The sequence below is a fragment of the Pseudophryne corroboree genome, chromosome 3, assembly GCF_028390025.1.
Source record: "Pseudophryne corroboree isolate aPseCor3 chromosome 3, aPseCor3.hap2, whole genome shotgun sequence".
In the NCBI taxonomy this organism is placed as follows: Eukaryota; Metazoa; Chordata; class Amphibia; order Anura; family Myobatrachidae; genus Pseudophryne; species Pseudophryne corroboree.
Window position 1 is genome coordinate 667,998,714 of NC_086446.1, and position 20,386 is coordinate 668,019,099.

The window sequence follows — 20,386 nt, forward strand, 5'->3', positions numbered from 1 at the left end:
GTAAAGAAATTCTTTTTAGTTTGGCTCCATTAGGATACATTGTAATGGGAAATAACCATTTATATATGTGTAATTTCTTCTTTCATTTGTTGTCATTTATTTTATTATTTATATCACTAGCCATTTATATAGTTCCACTTATATGACCGATTTATACTTTTAATTCAACAAATATAACCGATTGGGACTTATAAACTCCCATTTCATTCATCCATTGTAGAATAATGTATATGTAATTCCCGTTTGCGGTAATATTTGTTTAGACTTAGTCCCCCTTTTTCATCATTCCTTATACAAGTATACAGGACACAATATCCAACCATAGTTAAGGTCATTAATTGGAGATCTTTTAAGAGTAATTAGTTATATTCCCGCCCAGGAAGAGGCGGGGCCAATTTGTAACACAGGATATAAAAACCCACTCAGATCAGTATTCATATGCACCTTGATAAAGACTTACCTACAGTTGAAACGCGTTGGTGGTGGAGCATGTGGAAACTGAACACTAATTACCAGTGAACTCAACGAAACAACGGTGAGAATACCCGGATTTTCCATCTTTTTTTCTCACGTTGAGGAGTTGCACTATATGGTTATAACATTTCTGCATTTTGTCAGAATACAGAAGTCATTGTGACGAATATTTGTGTATTTTAATTCATTTTATTAAAAATCCTTTGTACCCTCACAAATTTCTTCGTTTGTTTTGTGCTTACCCCGAGCATGAAGTAAAATTGAAGGAATATAAGAGGACTACATTTGAATACGTCGAAAGAAACCTTTATGTGAAAGTACACTACATCTTGAAGTAAGCACACACGTGAGCATTCTGCATATCTAGAGATATATTCATGGATACTTGACTGTTTGGATACCATGTGTATATGAGTAAAAGAAACCTTGATGGGATTTATGCCATTTATTTAGAAGTAAGCTCATGTGAGCAGCACTTATTTGTGAACCACTGAGGTGAACCTTACGAATAGAACTGCACAATCCCCCATTACTGGAATAGCCAAAGGAGCCTGGGTGGATACCATATCCCTTGATCATCTGCAAAAAGTGTCATTGAACATTTGTGTTTGCATTGTGTTTTTTTTCATACACCATTCTCTGGACGACGGACTTACGTATGAACTTGCCTGTATGACTTTAGCCCACACGGGTAATTTCTTTTCACTGTTTATTATTTGCGCCATCTAGGGACTATCCTTGCTTTCATAGCCTACAGCAGCTCCTGCTATTGCTGCAATGGCCTCCAGAAATTCCTGCAGCAGCGGCAGATGGTGCCAGGATCACTCCAGATACTACATCGCCACCACGATGATAGTGTGCTGGACTAATGGGACTGGAGTTCGGTTGCCTGCTACAGTCTCAGCAGCCTTCACACTACAATATCAGTCGGCTGGTCGGCAGTTGGGTCTCCTAGTTTTTAAGCAGGTTTAAAAACCAGGAATCCTGACAGATGACCAGGATCGGGTGTGCGGATCGGTTGGTGGAGGGTACACACTTATCCAATGTTTGGCAAACTGGTCAGTGGGGAGTTGGATCTCCCAAGGATTGGACACGTGTGTACCCAGCTTTATATGAACTCATATACAAGACCTGTCAGATGTTTAACCATATTAATCAAACAAATCTTACAAATTGGCTGATTTATTTACTGCAGAAACAAATGTTCTATCATTTAATTATATTCTGCAGCAAAAAAGAGAACATTAATATGTTCATAATAAAGCTAACAACATATAGTATGTAAAGCTGTAGTATACACAGAGGCTGATGAGAGTTGGACACACGCCCAGGGCTACCCGCTCAGCAAAGAGATGCAAAGCAGGTAGGCGCCAGGCTGGAGAGGCGCTCTCCCTACTCTGCATCCCTGCTGCTGTGCCTGAGCACCCTGCTGCTGCTGCCTGCTGTGCCTACTGCCCTCCTGACAGCATCATCTTCAAGTTCAGTCCAGTGTCTCTGTGTGCTTCCAAAAAAGGGCGCAGGGATACACAGGACCATGCTGCAGAGGAGGACAGAAAAGCTGCAGAATACAGATCCGGCCAACCAGAAGGTAAGTTGAGGGAGAGTGAGTGAGAAAGTGTGTGTGTGTTTATCTACAGCAGGCATTCCCAACCACGGTCCTCAAGGCACACCAACAGTGCAGGTTTTAGTGATATCCAGGCTGATATGATCTGTGGTAGAACCCCCTATAAAAATATATGACTGATTAATGTTACATTTAAATCAGGGGCATTTTCTTATCCTTTTCCTGTGCAACTGACCTCCCCTTTCCCCGTCTCCCTTTGTGACCACTCTTATATGCACAAGTCTGTCTCTCTGTGTGAGTCAGTCTCTCTGTGTGTGCCAGTCTCTGTCTCTCGCTGTGTTTGCCAGTCTCTGTCTCTCACTGTGTGCGCCAGTCTCTGTCTCTCGCTGTGTGCGCCAGTCTCTGTCTTTCGCTGTGTGTGCCAGTCTATTTCTATATGTGTGTGCCAGTCTTATGTGTGCCAGTCTCTCTCTCTCTGTGCGCCAGTCTGTGTCTTGTTGTGCACCAGTCTCTGTCTCCCTGTGTGCGCAAGTCCCTATGTGTGCCAGTCCCTGTATGCGCCAGTCTCTGTGCCTCGCTGTGCGCAAGGCTCTGTCTCTCGCTGTGCGCCAGGCTCTCGGTTTGCTCCAGTCTCTGTCTTTGTATGTATGTGAGCCTATCTGCCTGCTTTCTCTCCACTTTCTCCGGGAGTATTACTGTGCTTCTCTAAGTGTGGGGCCCCAGAGATATCCGTGTACAGGGCCCTAGGATTTCTGTTGATTGCCTTGTATGTATGTATGTATGTATGTATGTATGTGTGTGTGTGTATCTACAGTACTGTATGTATATGTATCTATGTGTATGTATGTGTGTGTGTGGGTGGGGGCACAATTTGTATAAGTGGCACTTCTGTGGGCAATATATGTAACTGGCACTACTACAGGGGGCATTATGTGTATAAGTTGCACCATTACTGGGTACATTATGTGTATAAGCAACACTACTACAGGGGGCATTATGTGTACTATATAAGCGGCGCCACTACTGGGGACATTATGTATATAAACAGCACTACTATGCACCATAACAGGGGCGGGGCTTCTCCTCAGAGCAGATCCAGCACTCACCAGCACCATTTTCTCCCTGCAGATCACACTGAAGAGATGCTGACAGGGAGCGCTGCCCTCCACATAACTCCAACATACCTCTTCTGTACCATGGTGTTATAGACAGGGTGGAGAGAGTGTTAAAGTCACTGTTTAATCCTATTAAGGTTATTCAGTCATCACCGGACATTTAGTGTATAACTGCCTACTGGCGCACTGTGTGGCTGGCTCCATATACTCTGTGACTCTCTGAGGGTACTCTGGGGGAAACTGTGGGGTATATTTACTAAAATTCGTATTTTTCAGAATGAGGTTAAAGATCAAACACGAATGACATCGAAAGTGTGAATTTGCAACTTTTTGAATTTATTACGACTAATTTACTAAGCTGTCGTGTTTTTCAATTTCGTGTTTTCCGATGTCGATGTCATTCGTAGTTTTGTAAGATAGAATGCGGCCGATTTAGTGGTTTTGCGGCCGTGTTCTGTTGTTTTTTTACGACTGCATCAAATTTTAGTTACGGCAGTGTTTGTCCGTTCACGGCCGCAATTTTTTTATAAGTTTAGTTTTTGTCACTCGTCCGTGATTGGTTTGATTCGTGATGGAGGAGTGTCTGTGCATATTACTATAAAAACGCCCCAAACCGTCAGCACCTCGTGGGTTTAGCTAGTGGAGAGGTGAGAGGAAGGTGTGTTAGGAGTTGGTGAGTTTTTTGGAGTTTGAGGAGGATTTGAGGAGGTTATTTGCGATTGTTGAGTGCTGTACTGTGTGTGTAAGTAGTCTTGTCATACTTGTTGTGTAGTTATTTTAAAGTTTGTCTACTTTTTTGTCATTGTTTTTTATTTAACGTCTATTGTCATTGTTTGTGAGTAAGTGTGTGTGTCTTTGGTGTGTGGTGTTTAGTGGTAGTGGAGGAGTGTGTTTTCTTTTTTTTTACTCAGTGTTATTTGTTGTTTGTCCTGATTATGTCCCAGTCAGAGGTGAGTGTGGTGGAGGAGGTGAGTGAGGTGGAGGAGGTGAGTGAGGTGGAGGAGGTGAGTGAGAGGGAGGAGGTGAGTGAGGTGGAGGAGGTTAGTGAGGAGGAGGGGGTGGCTGCTGCTGCGGCCTCCAGTGATAGTGATGGTATTGTGGCTCCGCAGCCACGCACCACTACAAAGACTGGCCTCAATGTTAAATTCAGCTACGCTGAAAATATGGCTTTAGTGCGGGAGCTGATGAGGCATCATCGGCGGTTGTTTGGCCATGATGCTGCGAAGGTGTCGACAAGCAGGAAGTCTGTTCTGTGGGGGAAGGTCATTGCGGCTGTGAATAGTGAGGGTGTGGTGAGGCGGACCGAGGACACGTGTCGTAAGCGTTTTTACGACATAAAGCGCCGTGTCAAGGCGAAGATGGCCAAGGAGGCTAAATCAGCACGCCAAACCGTGGGTGGACACCCCTTCCGTGCATCTTATCGTGATTGGGAGGAGCCTGTGCGTGCACTCATTCCGCCAGAAGTGGTTGATGCGACTCATGTCCGGGATTCTGACCGGCCAAGGCCGGATGGTGAGTTTTTTTTTTTTAAATGAAAAATGTAAACATCTGTGCTTTGTCCTTTGTTGTCTGAAATTTCTTCAAGCTAATTGTGATTGTTAGTTTGTTAATTCTTCTAATGTGTTGGTGATGTAGTGCAGGCTTGGCCAACCTGTGGCTCTCCAGGTGTTGCGAAACTACAAGTCCCATCATGCCTTGCCTCAGTTTTGCTATTAGTGAATGCGAAAACTGTGGCAGGGCATGCTGGTATGTGTAGTTTTACTACATCTTGAGAGCCACAGGTTGGCCAGGACTGATGTAGTGTTAATATCTATTATGTATATTTGTATCCTTTGTATAGTTTTTTTTCTCTGGTTACCGTTGCCTTTTCCTGGTGTTTTATATCAGTAGTAAATCTTTGTAGGTGTATTTGAAAGAAGTGTGATTAATATGTTTTATGCAAAGTGTTTTTTATAAAGTTTTCATAGGATTTATTTTTATTGTGTGTTGTTCTGGGTTGTCCTTTGTGTGTTTGATGTGTTTTTCAGGCATATTTGTTTTTGCAGTTTTCATTTTTGTGCAGACATTTGTGGCTAGTGTTTTCTTGTTTGGTTTTTAAATTGGCGCCTTTGTGTATGTTTTTTTTTTTTCTTATTTAAAGTATACACACCCAATGAAGTCAGGCAGAAAAGCATAAGCATCGTTTAGTTCACTTATCATCAGGTTCCACATATGTTTACATCACAATAAGGATTTTGCATAAAAAATTAACAAAAATAGTATGTTGATAAGGTCATTCTTCATATTTTTACAGTACGCCAGAGAAGCAGCAAAGCCAGGGCACATCCAACACTGCCAAGTGATGCAGATGGTGGGAATGCAGGTAAGATTTAACTGTAAACACATATTCAGCAAACACATAGAAGCACAAAATGTTAATGTTTATCTTATCACATAGGTTCTTCTTCTGCAAACCCCCCTCCACTGAGGCGCCCATCACAGGGCTCGGTGACTGTGGCTAGGAGGCCAACCAAGAGACGCCGTCTTGAGGCTGAATCAGCAGCACCATCATCACCACCCCAACGGCGCATCTCCGCAGTGTCGTCCCTGCCACCACAAGCAATTTTGGCCAGTCCACAAAGCGAGGATCCACAATCACCTCAGCTGTCTGGTGAGTAAACATAAAAGTTTTTTTTAAATAATTTACAAAACAGTGTGGTCGATGAATTAACCTGGATAAGGCATAATGAAGTGATAAACCAGTGATATGTGCAAGGTGATACACGCACCAGCCAATCAGATCCTAACTGTTAAATTACAGATTGGAGCTGTTTGGCTTGTTCCTTTATCACCTTGCACATATCACTGGTTTATCACTTCCTTATGCCTTATCCAGGTTAATTCATCTGCACCACTGTTTGTGTACAGCCAAAAATAATGTATTATAAATACAAAATCATCCTTGTAATAATCACAAAGAACAAGCACATGGGGTTAACTTAATTTTTGTGGTTACATTTTCAGATGTGATGTTGGCCATAGCAACCAATTTAGAATTATATTTATTTTTCAAAAAACAGCAACATAAATGGAATCTATAATCCAATTGTTTTGCATGGCCAACATCCCCAGTTCTAAATATAGGCCACCTTAAGAAATTTACATGCATTTTTAACGATTAATTTTTGTTTTACTTTATTTGTCAAATTTTTGCCCAGACCACTGACTGCCTTGAACAATGTATGAGTGTTTTGCAAAACACATTTAATGTATTGTGTGTGTTTAACAAAAGGAAGGTTCATACTCAATCTGTAAATGCAGTAATTTAAAATTGTTAGAGTTCTTCGTGTTTGCACATTAATTTTGGCTCAGAGTCCGACAATTCCCTAAATCATTTTTCAACTGAGTATGGAACGTTAGAAGCCACATATGTCTACAAAAAGGTTAGCTACATAGTTAATTTTAGGCCACAATCTCTGTATCATTTACAACATGAATATTATTAAGTAAGGCATGTTGACGTAAAGCAATAAAAAGAACAATGCAAAATATTGACTAAATAGTGGCTGCCTTCAACCCCATACAGAACCACCCATCATGGACGAGGACGCCCAGCAGGAAAGTGACCAGCAGGATACCTACACACTACACCTGCAGCCCATCGATCCTACCCAGCCAACCACGCCGCAGGACATAACCCAACCACCCCAAACATCCCACAGCCCCCAATTGAGGCCAACACCACCCCAGCAACAAATGGCCCCAGCGTTTTGGAGCAGTTGGGCCACACAACAGGCGCAAAACTATGCCTGCCTCAACACCAACACCCAATACCTTGCCAGTCTGCCCCATCATCTGCCTCGACTCAGTCGGAACTCAGGCAGACTGATAGTTCAGGTTGGCAGAATTGCCAATTCAATGGAGCAGATGAGGGCAGACAACAGTCAAATGCAAGCCAATTTACTCCGAATCATTGATGAACAACAGCGGCAGCAACAAGCCCTCATACAAATTATCCAACACAACCAACTGATAAATGAAAACCTCTCCTGAATTATTGCCAGCAACACTGCCGCAAATACACAACTGACTGCAAGCATACACAACCTGAGCCAAAGCATTAATGTGTTGGCATCCCAACAAATAAGCTCAAGCTCGGGAACAACCACACCAAGCCAGACCCCAGTTACCTCCCCTGTTAGACGCTCCAGCAGAACACGGACCAACGAACCAGGCCAATTCTCTGCACCAAGCATACACAAAAAAACAAATGAAGGCAGCAAATCGTTGTTTACCAATAAAGTTTTGGCAATTGTTACACCAAAAATGCCTGTGTTCCAGAAAATAATTTTTTAACACGCAATATGTGTATGGTTTAATGTGCTAATGAGTGACAGTGTAAATTATTCAAATTATAGTATAACTGTAAAGAACAGGATAAATAACAAACACTAACGCAACACAAACAACATTCACACCTACAATACATTTTAGAAAAGTGGTTAGGCAAGGTTATTTATAACTAAATAATACTTACCGTTAAAATAACGCTGAATCACTTCTTGCCTTACCTGCCTCCCTACATCTGTACTCACACTGTCACCAGATGTATCTAACTCACCTACTTGCTGGCTGTTTTCTTCATCACCAACATGTGGCAGATATTGGCGCAAACACATGTTATGAAGAAAACAGCAGCAGAACACAATCCTAGTCACCTTTGAGGGACTATAAAACAAAAGCCCAGCAGACTTATCCAGACACCAAAACCTAGATTTCAGCACCCCAAAACATCTTTCTATCACATTCCGCGTAGACTTATGTGCATTATTATAATTGTGTTCAGCAGGAGAATCAGGTTGGGACAATGGAGTAAGGAGCCAAGAGTAGCAGCCATAACCACCATCACCTGAAAGACAGATATAGGCAACATTAGGACATGTGGATTATGGTAAATAACATACAAAAATCAGGAGGTTGAAGTTACCACACATACACACAACACACTTGGAACATACCCAGCAGCCAGCCATCAGGCATTTGTCCATCCTCAAAGTTATCGAAGAGGGATGACAGACTGCGGATGAAGGAGTCATGGCAGCCACCAGGGTAACCTGCAACCACACTCATAATTTTTAGATTTGCATCACAAACCACCTGGACATTAGTGGATTGGCCCATATGTCTATTTGTATAAATATATTGCCTGCCCCTAGGTGGTCTCAGCTCAACGTGTGTGCAATCTATGACACCCAGCACATTGGGCATGCCAGCAAGCTCATAGAAAGCTACCCTGAGTGCATGCCACTGCAACTCCTGGGTAGGGAAGCAGATAGAGGCATCTATGTGGAGTTCCAAGACATCCAAAACCTGAGTGGACATTACAAAATATAAGGTGAGTGTCATGATCTGTAATCAATACAATACTGTGTTATGTTACATAACAGAAGCACCACTTAGACATAGACGTGTATGTATGTTTAAAGTCACCTGATTTAAATATTTAGAAAAGGTGGGCTGGGAGATACCAATTACATCGCCAGTCACAGCCTGGAAGCTCCCAGTAGCCATAAAGTGGAACACAGCCAGGAGTTTGTGCAGGCCTGAGACAGAGCAAGAGCGTGCTGTCTCAGGGTCTAGGTCCAGTTTGACAAGGTCATACAGACGGAAAATGTTGTTTCTATTTAGCCGGAACATCTGTATGACCATATCATCGGCCAATGCATTCAAGTTTAAACACCCCCTAAAAAAACGAGGCCTGCGCAGCCTCCGCAGCACCTGTACAACCTGCTGACCATGTTCACTTACCTGACCCTGGTTTATTGTAGCCTCATGGAGCAGTCTCAGGTATCCCCCAGCAAACAACAAATCTGTAGTACACACGGCTGCAGCCATTTCAGAGTGAGAGTTGCTCAAAATGTGCTTGGGTCCCTTTTACAGGTCCAAAAATTCAGGTGTGACTAATGTATAATTGAAAACACATGTAAACACGCTTCTCAAAAGCAGGTCTATTTTTTTTTAGGACTTTTTTTACGATTTATATTTTTTCACGGCCGCAAATGCTTTATCACAGTGGAGATTTCAAATACGAATGTTTATTAATGACCGTGTTCCATACTTAAACAGCCGCGTTTGACCGATGGTGTATTAATTCGTATTTTTTATCTTGGACTTCCAAAAAAATACGAATGCCCTCATCACTGCCGTGATTTGAGTTTAGTAAATTCCAGAGATGACACTTTGAAGAAAAAACACCATCTCAGTCAAAATCGGGAACTTAGTAAATATACCCCTGTGTCTGCATTTTCCTGTGTGTGTGTTTATATAGCTCACATAAGCATGTCCAGGAACTCTGTATCTTGTGCTGCAGAGTGTGTATCATCTCCTGAAGAGTCTATTCCATGTACTCAGGACTGCAATATACTGTCTCTGCCTTCTGAATCCGAACCCCCATGGGTGGATTCTATTAGGGGAATGATATCCCAGATTTCATCTCAGATCGCTCAAAATGAGACTGAAACACAGGTTTTAAAAAAATCTGTTGAGTTTTTGTCGTATTTAGCTCCCACTACCTCATCAAAAACCCCTATTATATACCCAAAGAAACGTGCTCTTTCCCAAATAATGCAAGCTGACATGGATACCAACTCTGATACAGGGAACGGTGATGGGGATATGCAAGGGGGAGATGCATCCCTTGCTAAGGGGGTGCAACTCATGATTGAGGCTATTAAGGAAATTTTACACATTACTGATAAGGTACTGTACCTGAGCAGGTAGAGGAGGCTTACTTTACAGACAATAAGAAAACCTCCCTTACCTTCCCTGCGTCTAAGGAATTAAACGCATTGTTTGAAAAATCATGGGAAAACCCGGGAAAAAAAGTTCCAGATCCCAAAAAGGGTACTCATTGCTTTTCCTTTCCCTGATGAGGACAGGAAAAAGTGGGAAAACCCGCCTATAGTAGACGCTTCTGTCTGTAGGTTGTCTATAAAGGTGGTTTACCTGTCCCTGGGTCCACAACTTTAAAGGAGCCGGCGGCTCGCAAGATTGAGACTTTGCTCAAATCACTATACACAGCTAATGGCATAGCTTTAAGACCCTCTTTTGCTTGTGCGTGGATTTTTAAAGCCATAGTAAAGTGGTCAGGCACATTACTAGAGGAATTAGATACTATGAATAGAAGTGACTTTGAATTGTTTTTACGTCACATACAGGATTCTGCAGGTTTCATGGTGGAGGCCATGAAGTACCTTGGCCATCTTAATGCGAGGGCTTCTTCCATGGCTGTCTCGGCACGCAGGGGACTCTGGCTGCGCTAATAGTCTGTGGATACAGAATCAAAGAAAAGTGTAGAGAACCTACCCTTCACAGGTCAGACTCTGTTTGTGGAAGCATTGGATGCATGGATCTCCACGGCAACTGCTTGTAAGTCAACCTTTCTTCCCTCAACAACAGGAAATCTTATCCTACATCTACAATGCAGTCCTTTCTGACCACAAAAGTTAAAAAGTCCAAACCCCCTTCCAATTTCTTTAGAGGAGATTGGGGGAAATCCAGAAAACCTGCACCAACAGGTTCCCAGGAACAGAAACCTGGTTCTGATTCCTCAAAATCCTTGGCATGACGTTGGAACTCCCAGCATGGAGATCAGGCAGGTGGGAGCAAGACTAAGAAATTTCAGTCACGTCTGGGCGTCATCATGCCTGGCCCCTGGGTACAAGATATCGTTACCCAGGGGTACAGACTGGAGTTTCAAGAACTCCCACCTCACAGTTTTTTCAAATCAGGCTGACTAGCTTACTAGCTTCGCTGACAGAAAGTGCTTTTCTACAGGAGGCCATTCAAAAATTGCTAAAGTCAAATGTCATTGTTCCAGTTCCACCTCACCTAACAAACAAGGGTTATTACTCAAACCTGTTTGTGGTACCGAAACCAGATGGTTCGGTCAGGCCGATATTGAACCTAAAGTCATTAAACCCTTATCTGAGGGAATTCAAATTCAAGATGGAGTCTCTGAGAGCGGTGAACTCAGTTCTGGAGGAGAGAGAATTTCTATTATCCCTAGATATCAAGGATGCGTACCTTCACATTCTGATCTGGCCACCTTACCAGGCTTATCTAAGATTTGCGTTGCTGGACTGTCACTATCAGTTCAGGCACTGCTGTTTGGCCTCTCCACAGCACGGAGGGTGTTCACCAAGGTCATGGCTACTCCTTCGCAAGCAGGGTGTGAACATAATTCCTTATCTGGACGATCTAGTGATAAAAGTATCTTCCAGGGAGAAGCTGTTACAGAGCATTGGCCCTCATTCCGAGTTGTTCGCTCTGTAATTTTCTTCGCATCGCAGCAATTTTCCGCAAACTGCGCATGCGCAATGTTCGCACTGTGACTGCACCAAGTAAATTTGCTAAGAAGTTTGGTATTTTACTCACGGCATTACGAGGTTTTTTCTTCGTTCTGGTGATCGTAGTGTGATTGACATGAAGTGGGTGTTTCTGGGCGGAAACTGGCCGTTTTATGGGTGTGTGTGAAAAAACGCTGCCGTTTCTGGGAAAAACGCGAAAGTGGCTGGAGAAACGGGGGAGTTTCTGGCCGAACGCTGGGTGTGTTTGTGACGTCAAACCAGAAACGAAACTGACTGAACTGATCGCAGTGGCAGAGTAAGTATCGAGCTACTCAGAAACTGCAAAGAAATTTCTGTTCGCAATTTAGAGAATCTTTCGTTCGCAATTTTGCTAAGCTAAGATTCACTCCCAGTAGGCGGCGGCTTAGCGTGTGCAATGCTGCTAAAAGCAGCTTGCCAGCGAACAACTCGGAATGAGGGCCCTTGCTCTCTCAACTCAACTACTCCAGGATCATGGATGGATCCTGAATCTTCCAAAGTCGCATTTGGAGCCGACAAGGAGACTGTCCTTCCTGGGGATGATCCTTGACATGGAAGTACTGAGGGTGTTTCTGCCAGCGGCGAAAGCGTTGGTGATCCAAACAATGGTCCGGGATGTCCTGAAGCCAGCCTGGGTATCGGTTCATCAGTGCATTCACCTTCTGGGGAAGATGGTTGCCTCCTACGAGGCTCTACAGTACGGAAGATTTCATGCACAGTGTTTTCAACTGGATCTCCTGGACAAATAGTCGGGATCTCATCTTCACATGCACCAGAGGATACGTCTGTCGCCAAAGCCAGAATTTCGCTCCTCTGGTGCCTGCAAACTTCTCACCTACTAGAGGGCTGCAGGTTTGGAATTCAGAATTGGATCCTTCTAACCATGAATGTAAGTCTCAGAGGTTGGGGAGCAGTCACCCAAGGGGGAAAACTCCATGGAAGGTGGTCAAGTCTGGAATCCATCCTTCCGATAAACATTCTGTAACTAAGGGCCATGTACAACGGTCTTCTACATGCAGCACATCTTCTACAAGATCAGGCCATTCAGGTTCAGTTGGACAATGTAACAACGGTGGCCTACATAAACTGACAGGGCGGAACAAAGAGCAGAGCTGCAATGTCAGAGGTAACAAGAATCCTCCTCTGGGCCGAAAAGCACGCAGTGGCGCTGTCAGCAATCTTCATTCCGGGAGTTGACAACTGGGAAGTGGACTTCCTCAGCAGACACGATCTCCATCCAGGAGAGTGGGGCATCCACCCGGAGGTGTTCGCGGAGGTGACAGGTCTTTGGGTGTACCTCACATAGACAGGATGGCCTCCCGCCTCAACAAGAAGCTTCGGAGGTACTGTTCCAGGTCAAGAGACCCACAGGCAGTGGTGGTGGACGCTTTGGTGACTCCATGGGTGTTCAAGTCTATGTATGTGTTCCCTCCACTTCCTATCATCCCAAGGATTCTCAAACTAATAAAAAGAACAAGAGTTCAGGTGATCCTCATTGCTCCGGACTGGCCAAGGAAGGCTTGGTACGCGGATCTTCTGCAGTTACTGCTGGAAAATCCAAGGCCTCTTCCTCTTCTTGAGGACCTTCTGCAACAGGGGCCGTTCACTTATCAAGACTTACCATGGCTACATTTGATAGCATGGAGGTTGAACACCAGATCTTAGCTTGGTAGGGCATTCCGAACAAGGCTATTCCTACCCTGATACAGGCTAGGAAAGGAGTAATGTCTAAACACTACCATTGAATTTGGAAAAAGTACGTGTCTTGGTGTGAATCCAAGAAGTTTCCGAAGGTGGAGTTTCAACTAGGACGATTTCTCCTCTTCCTGCAAGCAGGAGTAGATGTTGGCCTGCGTTTGGGCTCCATAAAAGTCCAGATTCAGCCTTGTCCATTTTCTTCCAGAAACAATTGGCTGCCCTCCCTGAGGTTCAGACTTTCTTGAGAGGGGTTCTGCACATCCAGCCTCCCTTTGTGCCTCCTACTGCACTTTAGGATCTTAATGTGGTGCTGCAGTTCCTGCAGTCGGATTGGTTCGAGCCTAGTGGTGCAAGTAGAAAAAATGTCTTACGGGTACTGTGGCCAATGGGTGTGGCCAAATGCCACATGGGGCGTGGCCAATGAAAATGGGGGTGTGATACACACATTGGGGGAGGGGCAGATACACGTATGACCCCAATAGTGCCAGATACATGTTGCCCCACATTGCCAGATATACATTGCCCCACAGTGACAGATATACATTGCCCCACAGTGCCAGATACACATTGCCTCACTGTGCCAGATACACAAATGCTCCCAGAGTGCCAGATACACAAATGTCCCCAGAGTGCCAGATACACATTGCCTCACAGTGCCAGATACACATTGCCCCACAGTGCCAGATACAGAAATGCCCCCAGAGTGCCAGATATACATTGCCTCACAGTGTCAGATACACATTGCCCCACAGTGCCAGATACACAAATGCCCCCACTGTGTCAGATATACATTGCTCCCAGTGCCAGATACAGAAATGCCCCTACAGTGCCAGATATGCCCCCAGTGCCAGATACAGAAATGCCCCCAGTGCCAGATACACAAGTATGCCCCCAGTGCCAGATATGCCCACAGTGCCAGATATGCCCCCAGTGCCAGATATGCCCCCAGTGCCAGATACACAAGTATGCCCGCATTGCCAGATATGCCCTCAGTGTCAGATATGCCCCAGTGCCAGATACACATGTCTCCGCAGTGCCAGATATGGCCACAGTGCCAGATACACATGTCCCCCCAGTGCCAGATACACATGTACCCCCAGTGCCAGATATGCCCCCAGTGCCAGATATACCCCCAGTGCCAGATACACATGTCCTTCCAGTGCCAGATATGCCCCCAGTACCAGATATCCCCCAGTGCCAGGTACACAAGTCCCCCCCAGTGCCAGATATGCTCCCAGTGCCAGGTATACATGCCCCCCCAGTGTCAGATATGCTCCCAGTGCCAGGTATACATGTCCCCCAAGTGCCAGATATCCCCCAGTGCCAGGTATACATGCCCCACCCGGTGCCAGGTATATATGCCCCCCTGTGCCAGATATGCCCCCAATGCCAGATATCCCCCAGTGCCAGGTATACATGCCCCCCCAGTGCCAGATATCCCCCATTGCCAGGTATACATGCACCCCAGTGCCATATATCCCCCAGTGCCAGGTATATATGCCCCCCTGTGACAGATATGCCCCCAGTGCCAGATATCCCCCAGTGCCAGGTATACATGCCCCCACCACTGCCAGATATCCCCCAGTGCCAGGTATACATGCCCCCCCCTGTGCCAGATATCCCCCAGTGTCAGGTATACATGTGTCCCCCCTCCTCCCCTGCTCACCGCTGCCGTCTGTCTGTGTGAGGGGAGGAGAGCGCAGCCTGCGCCTCTCCTTCCCCTCAGTCTCCGGCGGGTGTCTCAGTTTAATTCAGCACCGATCCGTGAGCCAATCAGAGCTTGCACCGCTGGAGACTGAGGGGAAGGAGAGACGCAGGCTGCGCTCTCCTCCCCTCATATCAGCGGCGGTGCAGCGGGTGCGGCGGGGATGGCGGGTGCGGCAGGTGCGGTGTGGAGCAGCAGAGGGAGGGAGGGAAGAGGCCCGTCGGTGTGGGTACGGCGTACCCACGGCTAAATTCTTACGGGTACGCCGTACCCACCCATACCCACACACTTGCACCACTGTTCGAGCCTTTACAGGAGGTTGATGTCAAGTTTCTTACTTGGAAAGCTGTCACATTGTTGGTATTAGCATCTGCTAGACAAGTGTCAGAATTGGGGGCATTGTCCTGCAAGAGCCCCTACTTGATATTCCATGAAGATAGAGCTGAGCTCAGGATGCGTCAGCAATTTCTTCCGAAGGTTGTGTAGGATTTTCATATCAACCAACCTATTGTGGTGCCAGTGGCTACTGACTCCTCAATCACCTCAAATTCCTTGGATGTTGTGAAAGCTTTGAAGATTTATGTGAAGAGAATTTCTCATCACAGATCGTCGGATGCTCTGTTTGTCCTTTATGATCACAACAAGGCTGGGTGTCCTGCTTCTAAGCAGACAATTTCTCGCTGGATCAGGTTCACTATCCAGCATGCTCATTCTACGGCAGGATTGCCGTGTCCAAGCTCTGTTAAGGCCCACTTTACTCGTAAAGTGGGTTCTTCCTGGGTAGCTGCACGGGTTGTCCCGGCTTTACAACTTTGCCAAGAAGCTACTTGGTCAGGGTCGAACACGTTTGCTAAGTTCCACAAATTTGATACTTTGGCCTCTGAGGAAATTAAGTTTGGTCAATCAGTGCTGCAGGAGCCCCCGCCCTCTCCCTCCCATACTGGGAGCTTTGGTACATCCCCATGGTACTAATGTGGACCCCAGCATCCTCTAGGACGTAAAAGAAAATAGAATTTTATTACCTACCAGTAAATCCTTTTCTCGTAGTCCATAGAGGATGCTGGGCACCCGCCCAGTGCTTCGTTTTCCTGCATTTATCACTTGGTTAAGTACTGCCTTGTTGCTTGGTTAAGTACTGCATTGTTGCTTGGTTAAGTACTGTTGTTTAGCCATTGCTGAATTGTTTCAAGCTGGTTAGCTTGACTTTCTGTTATGTGTGAGCTGGTGTGAACCTCACCACTATCTGTTTATTTCCTTCTCTCGAAGTATGTCCGTCTCCTTGTGCACCGTTTCTAGACTGAGTCTGGTAGGAGGGGCATAAAGGGAGGAGCCAGCCCACACTATATTACTCTTAAAGTGTCTATACCCCATGGTACTAATGTGGACCCCAGCATCCTCTACAGACTACGAGAAAAGGATTTACTGGTAGGTAATTAAAATCCTATTTTTAACAAGCGCACCCCTTTATTTTTACAGCATACAGGGCCAGTGTACTTTTATTTTAACAAGAGCACCCCTGTATTTTTACAGCATACAGGGCCAGTGTACTTTTATTTTAACAGCACCCCTGAATTTTTACAGCATACAACACAGGGCCAGCACCCCTAACAGCACATGAAACACCAGTGAAAGCCAGGACAGCACCCCTAACAGGACAGGGACATCACAGTGACAGGAACAGCAACCCTACAGAGTACACACTGACCCCACCCGACGCCACCACCCACAGAGAGACAGAGGTCTGTCTCCATCACTCTCCAAGTGCAGAGTGAAAATGGTGGTGACGCGTGGCTGATTATATTGAATCCAAAACCCGTGAGAATCCGACAGTGGGATGATGACTTTTTGCCTCGTTCTGGTTTCTGAGTCTGGTGTGAAGTCCCGAGCCGGACTTGGATCCGGGCTCGGAGCGTGACATTCGGGGGGTGTTGGTTCTCTGAGAACCAAACTCGAGCTTCTCTAGTTTCTATGTATCTAAAATGTGTCTGACTGAAACAACATTCCCTATTATATATTGCGTGGATGACGTAATGACCAATGTCTGGGAATTGCCTTAATGTGTCACTTGAAAAATTGAAAGTACAGTGGTCTCAGGGATAGATTTATTAAGCCTGGTGAAGTGATAAAGTGGAAGGTGAAAACGCACTAGCCAGTCAGCACCTAACTGTTATTTTTCAAACCTAGCCAGTGACATAGAAGTTAGGAGCTGATTGTTTGGTGTTTTACTACCTTCCACCTGTGATTTACCAACTGCTATGGGACTACAAATGCCAGAATACTGAGCAGACTGGACCAGGACTTGAGCAAAGCTTATGATGAATTAGGAGGAGGAATGATGATGATTAGGAGGAGGAATGATGATGAATTAGGAGGAGGAATGATGATGAATAAGGAGGAGGAATGATAATAATGATTGATGATGATGATGATGATGATGATGATAAGGAGGAGGAATGATGATGATGATGATGATGATGATGATGATGATGATGATGATGATGATGATGATGATGATGATAAGGAGGTGGGGGGGAGGCACTGCTGGTCACTGTCTGAGTCAATAGCAAACAAAAACTTTACATGCACAGTAAATGCACTTTGGAAATTATCAGTTAAATCACCATGAGCAATAGTAGGCTAAAGGTACGTAACAAACTTTTAACTAGTCATCTTGCAAAACTTTTAACATACTAGTTTTTCAACCATGGTAAAAACTAGTTCATTTAACTGTAAAGTTGGTTATGTTGCCAGAATCTTCTTAGATTAGTGCACAATGACACATTTTGAAATACAGTACAATGCCCTTAGGGACTAATCTTCTGCTACATACAGTATAAATACTGCATGCAATTTGATGTATCATTTGGGAGCCTTCTCCATGATCCTGATGGAGATCATTATTTCTACAAACCATTTGATGATTATCTGAACCACAGAAATTAAGCACATATTAGTATACCAGTATTATAGGGCAAACTGCAGGTATGAAACAAAAAATAATGTCTTCCTTTATGCTCAATTTATAAAGTTAATGTTTACATGACTGCAATATAATAATGCAATACAAAATAACATTTGGCTGTCATATATTAAAATCATTTATGTGGTCTATGATGTTAGGAAAAATTGTACAGAATATTTGCTCTGATTTATTTATTTTAAATGTTACAATGTTTCATTATCATTATTAATAGTTTTGATGCTTGCATGCATGTAATTCTAATTGTATATATACATTATGATTGCAAAAATACTAATTTGCAATAATCAGCAATACATGGTGCAAATTTAATTGTGGGCAAGGTGAATGAGTTACAGATTTCACTAAAAAGAATGTTCATTATTAACAGAGGTTGCAGGAACTTACTACATACGGCATGCTCAGTGTTCCTTCAATTGCATTGTAATAAAACCTAAAATAGGGATGTTATTAAGGACCTTGAAGAATACCTTCATATAATTTTATGTGCATTACACTGTACGTGAGCATATTATGGGGCTGATTCTGAGTAGGGCCAAATAAAAAAACAAGTACTGTATTGTAATATTGTATTGTATCTGGAAAAAATCATGTTGCAATGTAAGGGTTGCAAACATATTTTTCCTTTTTATTTGCATGCAGGGTAAATACTGGTTGCTTTGACATGTACAGTAGCCCACAAATATTGGACAGCTTTATTGTTACACTGTAGTTTAGATTTGAGTTTAGACACACACCTCTCAAATCTAAATCAATCTGCACATTTTAAATCTGCAACATGGTTTTATCAAATTGCAAAGTTACGTACTCATTTTTTCTTTTCTCTCAACTCAGAATTAGCCCCAACCTACAGTATCTAAGTGAAATTTGTTATGTGGGTATCTGGACAATTACCACATAATTATCACTCTGCTGATTTGATAAGGATTCTAGTACAAACGAATGCTTGCTGTACATTTATCGTATTTGGATTTTTACCACATGCTCTTAAGAACTGTTTAACTCCAGTTCTACCAGCTTTATGGAAATTGTCTAGTTTACAGCCAACTACAGAAAGATTTTACAGATTAAAGCTGTGTGGCTTTTTTAATGTGCATTTTTTTAAAACAATTTTATACTATGTATTTCTTTTTTTTTCTTTTTTCATGTATCATTTAGTTATGAACTACTGCCGTTGAAAAAGTAACACTATTGAAATACTACAGATACTGGGAATACATTTTTCTTCTTTCCTACATGCACTGATGTAACTAGCTATCCACTTGTGTTGGTGACTAGTAATTTGGTGGAGGGTAAGGAAAACCTCTATTTGGAAGTGCAAGTTGTTTCAGCTGCATAACTGTGCACAGTGGGCCTAATTTAGGGGGTAATTCTGAGATGATCGCAGCAGCAAATTTGTTAGCAGTTGTGCAAAGCCATGTGCACTGCAGGTGGGGCAGATGTAACATGTGCAGAGAGAGTTAGATTTGGGTGGGGTGTATTCAAACTGAAATCTAAATTGCAGTGTAAAAATAAAGCAGCCAGTATTTACCCTGCCCAACAGTTTTGCCCAACTGCTAACAAATTTGCTGCTGCAATCAACGCTAAGGGGATAATTCTGAGTTGATCACAGCAGCAAGTTTTTTAGCAATTGGGCAAAACCATGAGCACTGCAGGGGAGGGGGCAGATATAACATTTGCAGAGAGATTTAGATTTGGGTGGGTTATTTTGTTTCTGTGCAGGGTAAATACTGGCTGCTTTATTTTTACACTACAATTTAGATTGCAGATTGAACTCACCACACCCAAATCTATCTCTGCTTTTGCACCCGTGCGGGGGGGCAGAGCCAGACATGCGGGGCGGACTAGCCCTTTGCTGGGCGTCCCCCCACATGTCTGAGAAACTGAACGTAGATGTGCTAAATTTAGCACATCTACGATCAGATCTGAATTATCCCCTTCATGCTATCAGCAGATATTTAATTGCATGTAAAATAATATTATAATCAGGAACTGAACAGTCTGAAGTGATCGCAAGCGCTGAGTAGGTTTTGAGCTGCTCTGAAACTGCACAAAAAAACGTTGTAGCCGCTCTGCGATCCTTTCGTTCGCACTTCTGCTAAGCTAAAATACACTCCCAGTGGCCGGCGGCATAGAGTTTGCATGGCTGCTAAAAACTGCTAGCGAGCGATCAACTCGGAATGACCACCAGTGTCTGCAGGGGTGGTCTTCAGTATGCCGAATGTCGGGATCCCAGCGCACAGTATAACGGCGCCGGGATCCCGACACCCGGCATACCGACAAATATTCTCCCTCGTGGGGGTCCACGACCCGCCTGGAGGGAGAATAAATAGCGTGGCGCACGTAGCGCGCCACCGAGCCCGCAAGGGGCTCATTTGCGCTCGCCACGCTGTCGGTATGCCGGCGGTCGGGCTCCCGATGCCGGTATGCTGGTCGCCGGGTGCCCGGTCGCTGGCATACCATACTACACCCGTCTGCAGGTCA

At 44.3% G+C, this 20,386-nt stretch overlaps 1 long non-coding RNA gene and 1 pseudogene across 1 annotated transcript; one reads left to right on the forward strand and one right to left on the reverse strand.

Moving 5' to 3' along the window:
* LOC135058154 (olfactory receptor 5AR1-like) overlaps positions 1-20,386 on the reverse strand; it is a 377,933-nt pseudogene that overhangs the window by 109,937 nt on the left and 247,610 nt on the right.
* LOC135058153 (uncharacterized) lies at positions 5,476-6,929 on the forward strand. Its single transcript, XR_010244642.1, has 3 exons — positions 5,476-5,503; positions 5,591-5,803; positions 6,719-6,929. It is a non-coding gene; the product is annotated as an uncharacterized LOC135058153 (long non-coding RNA).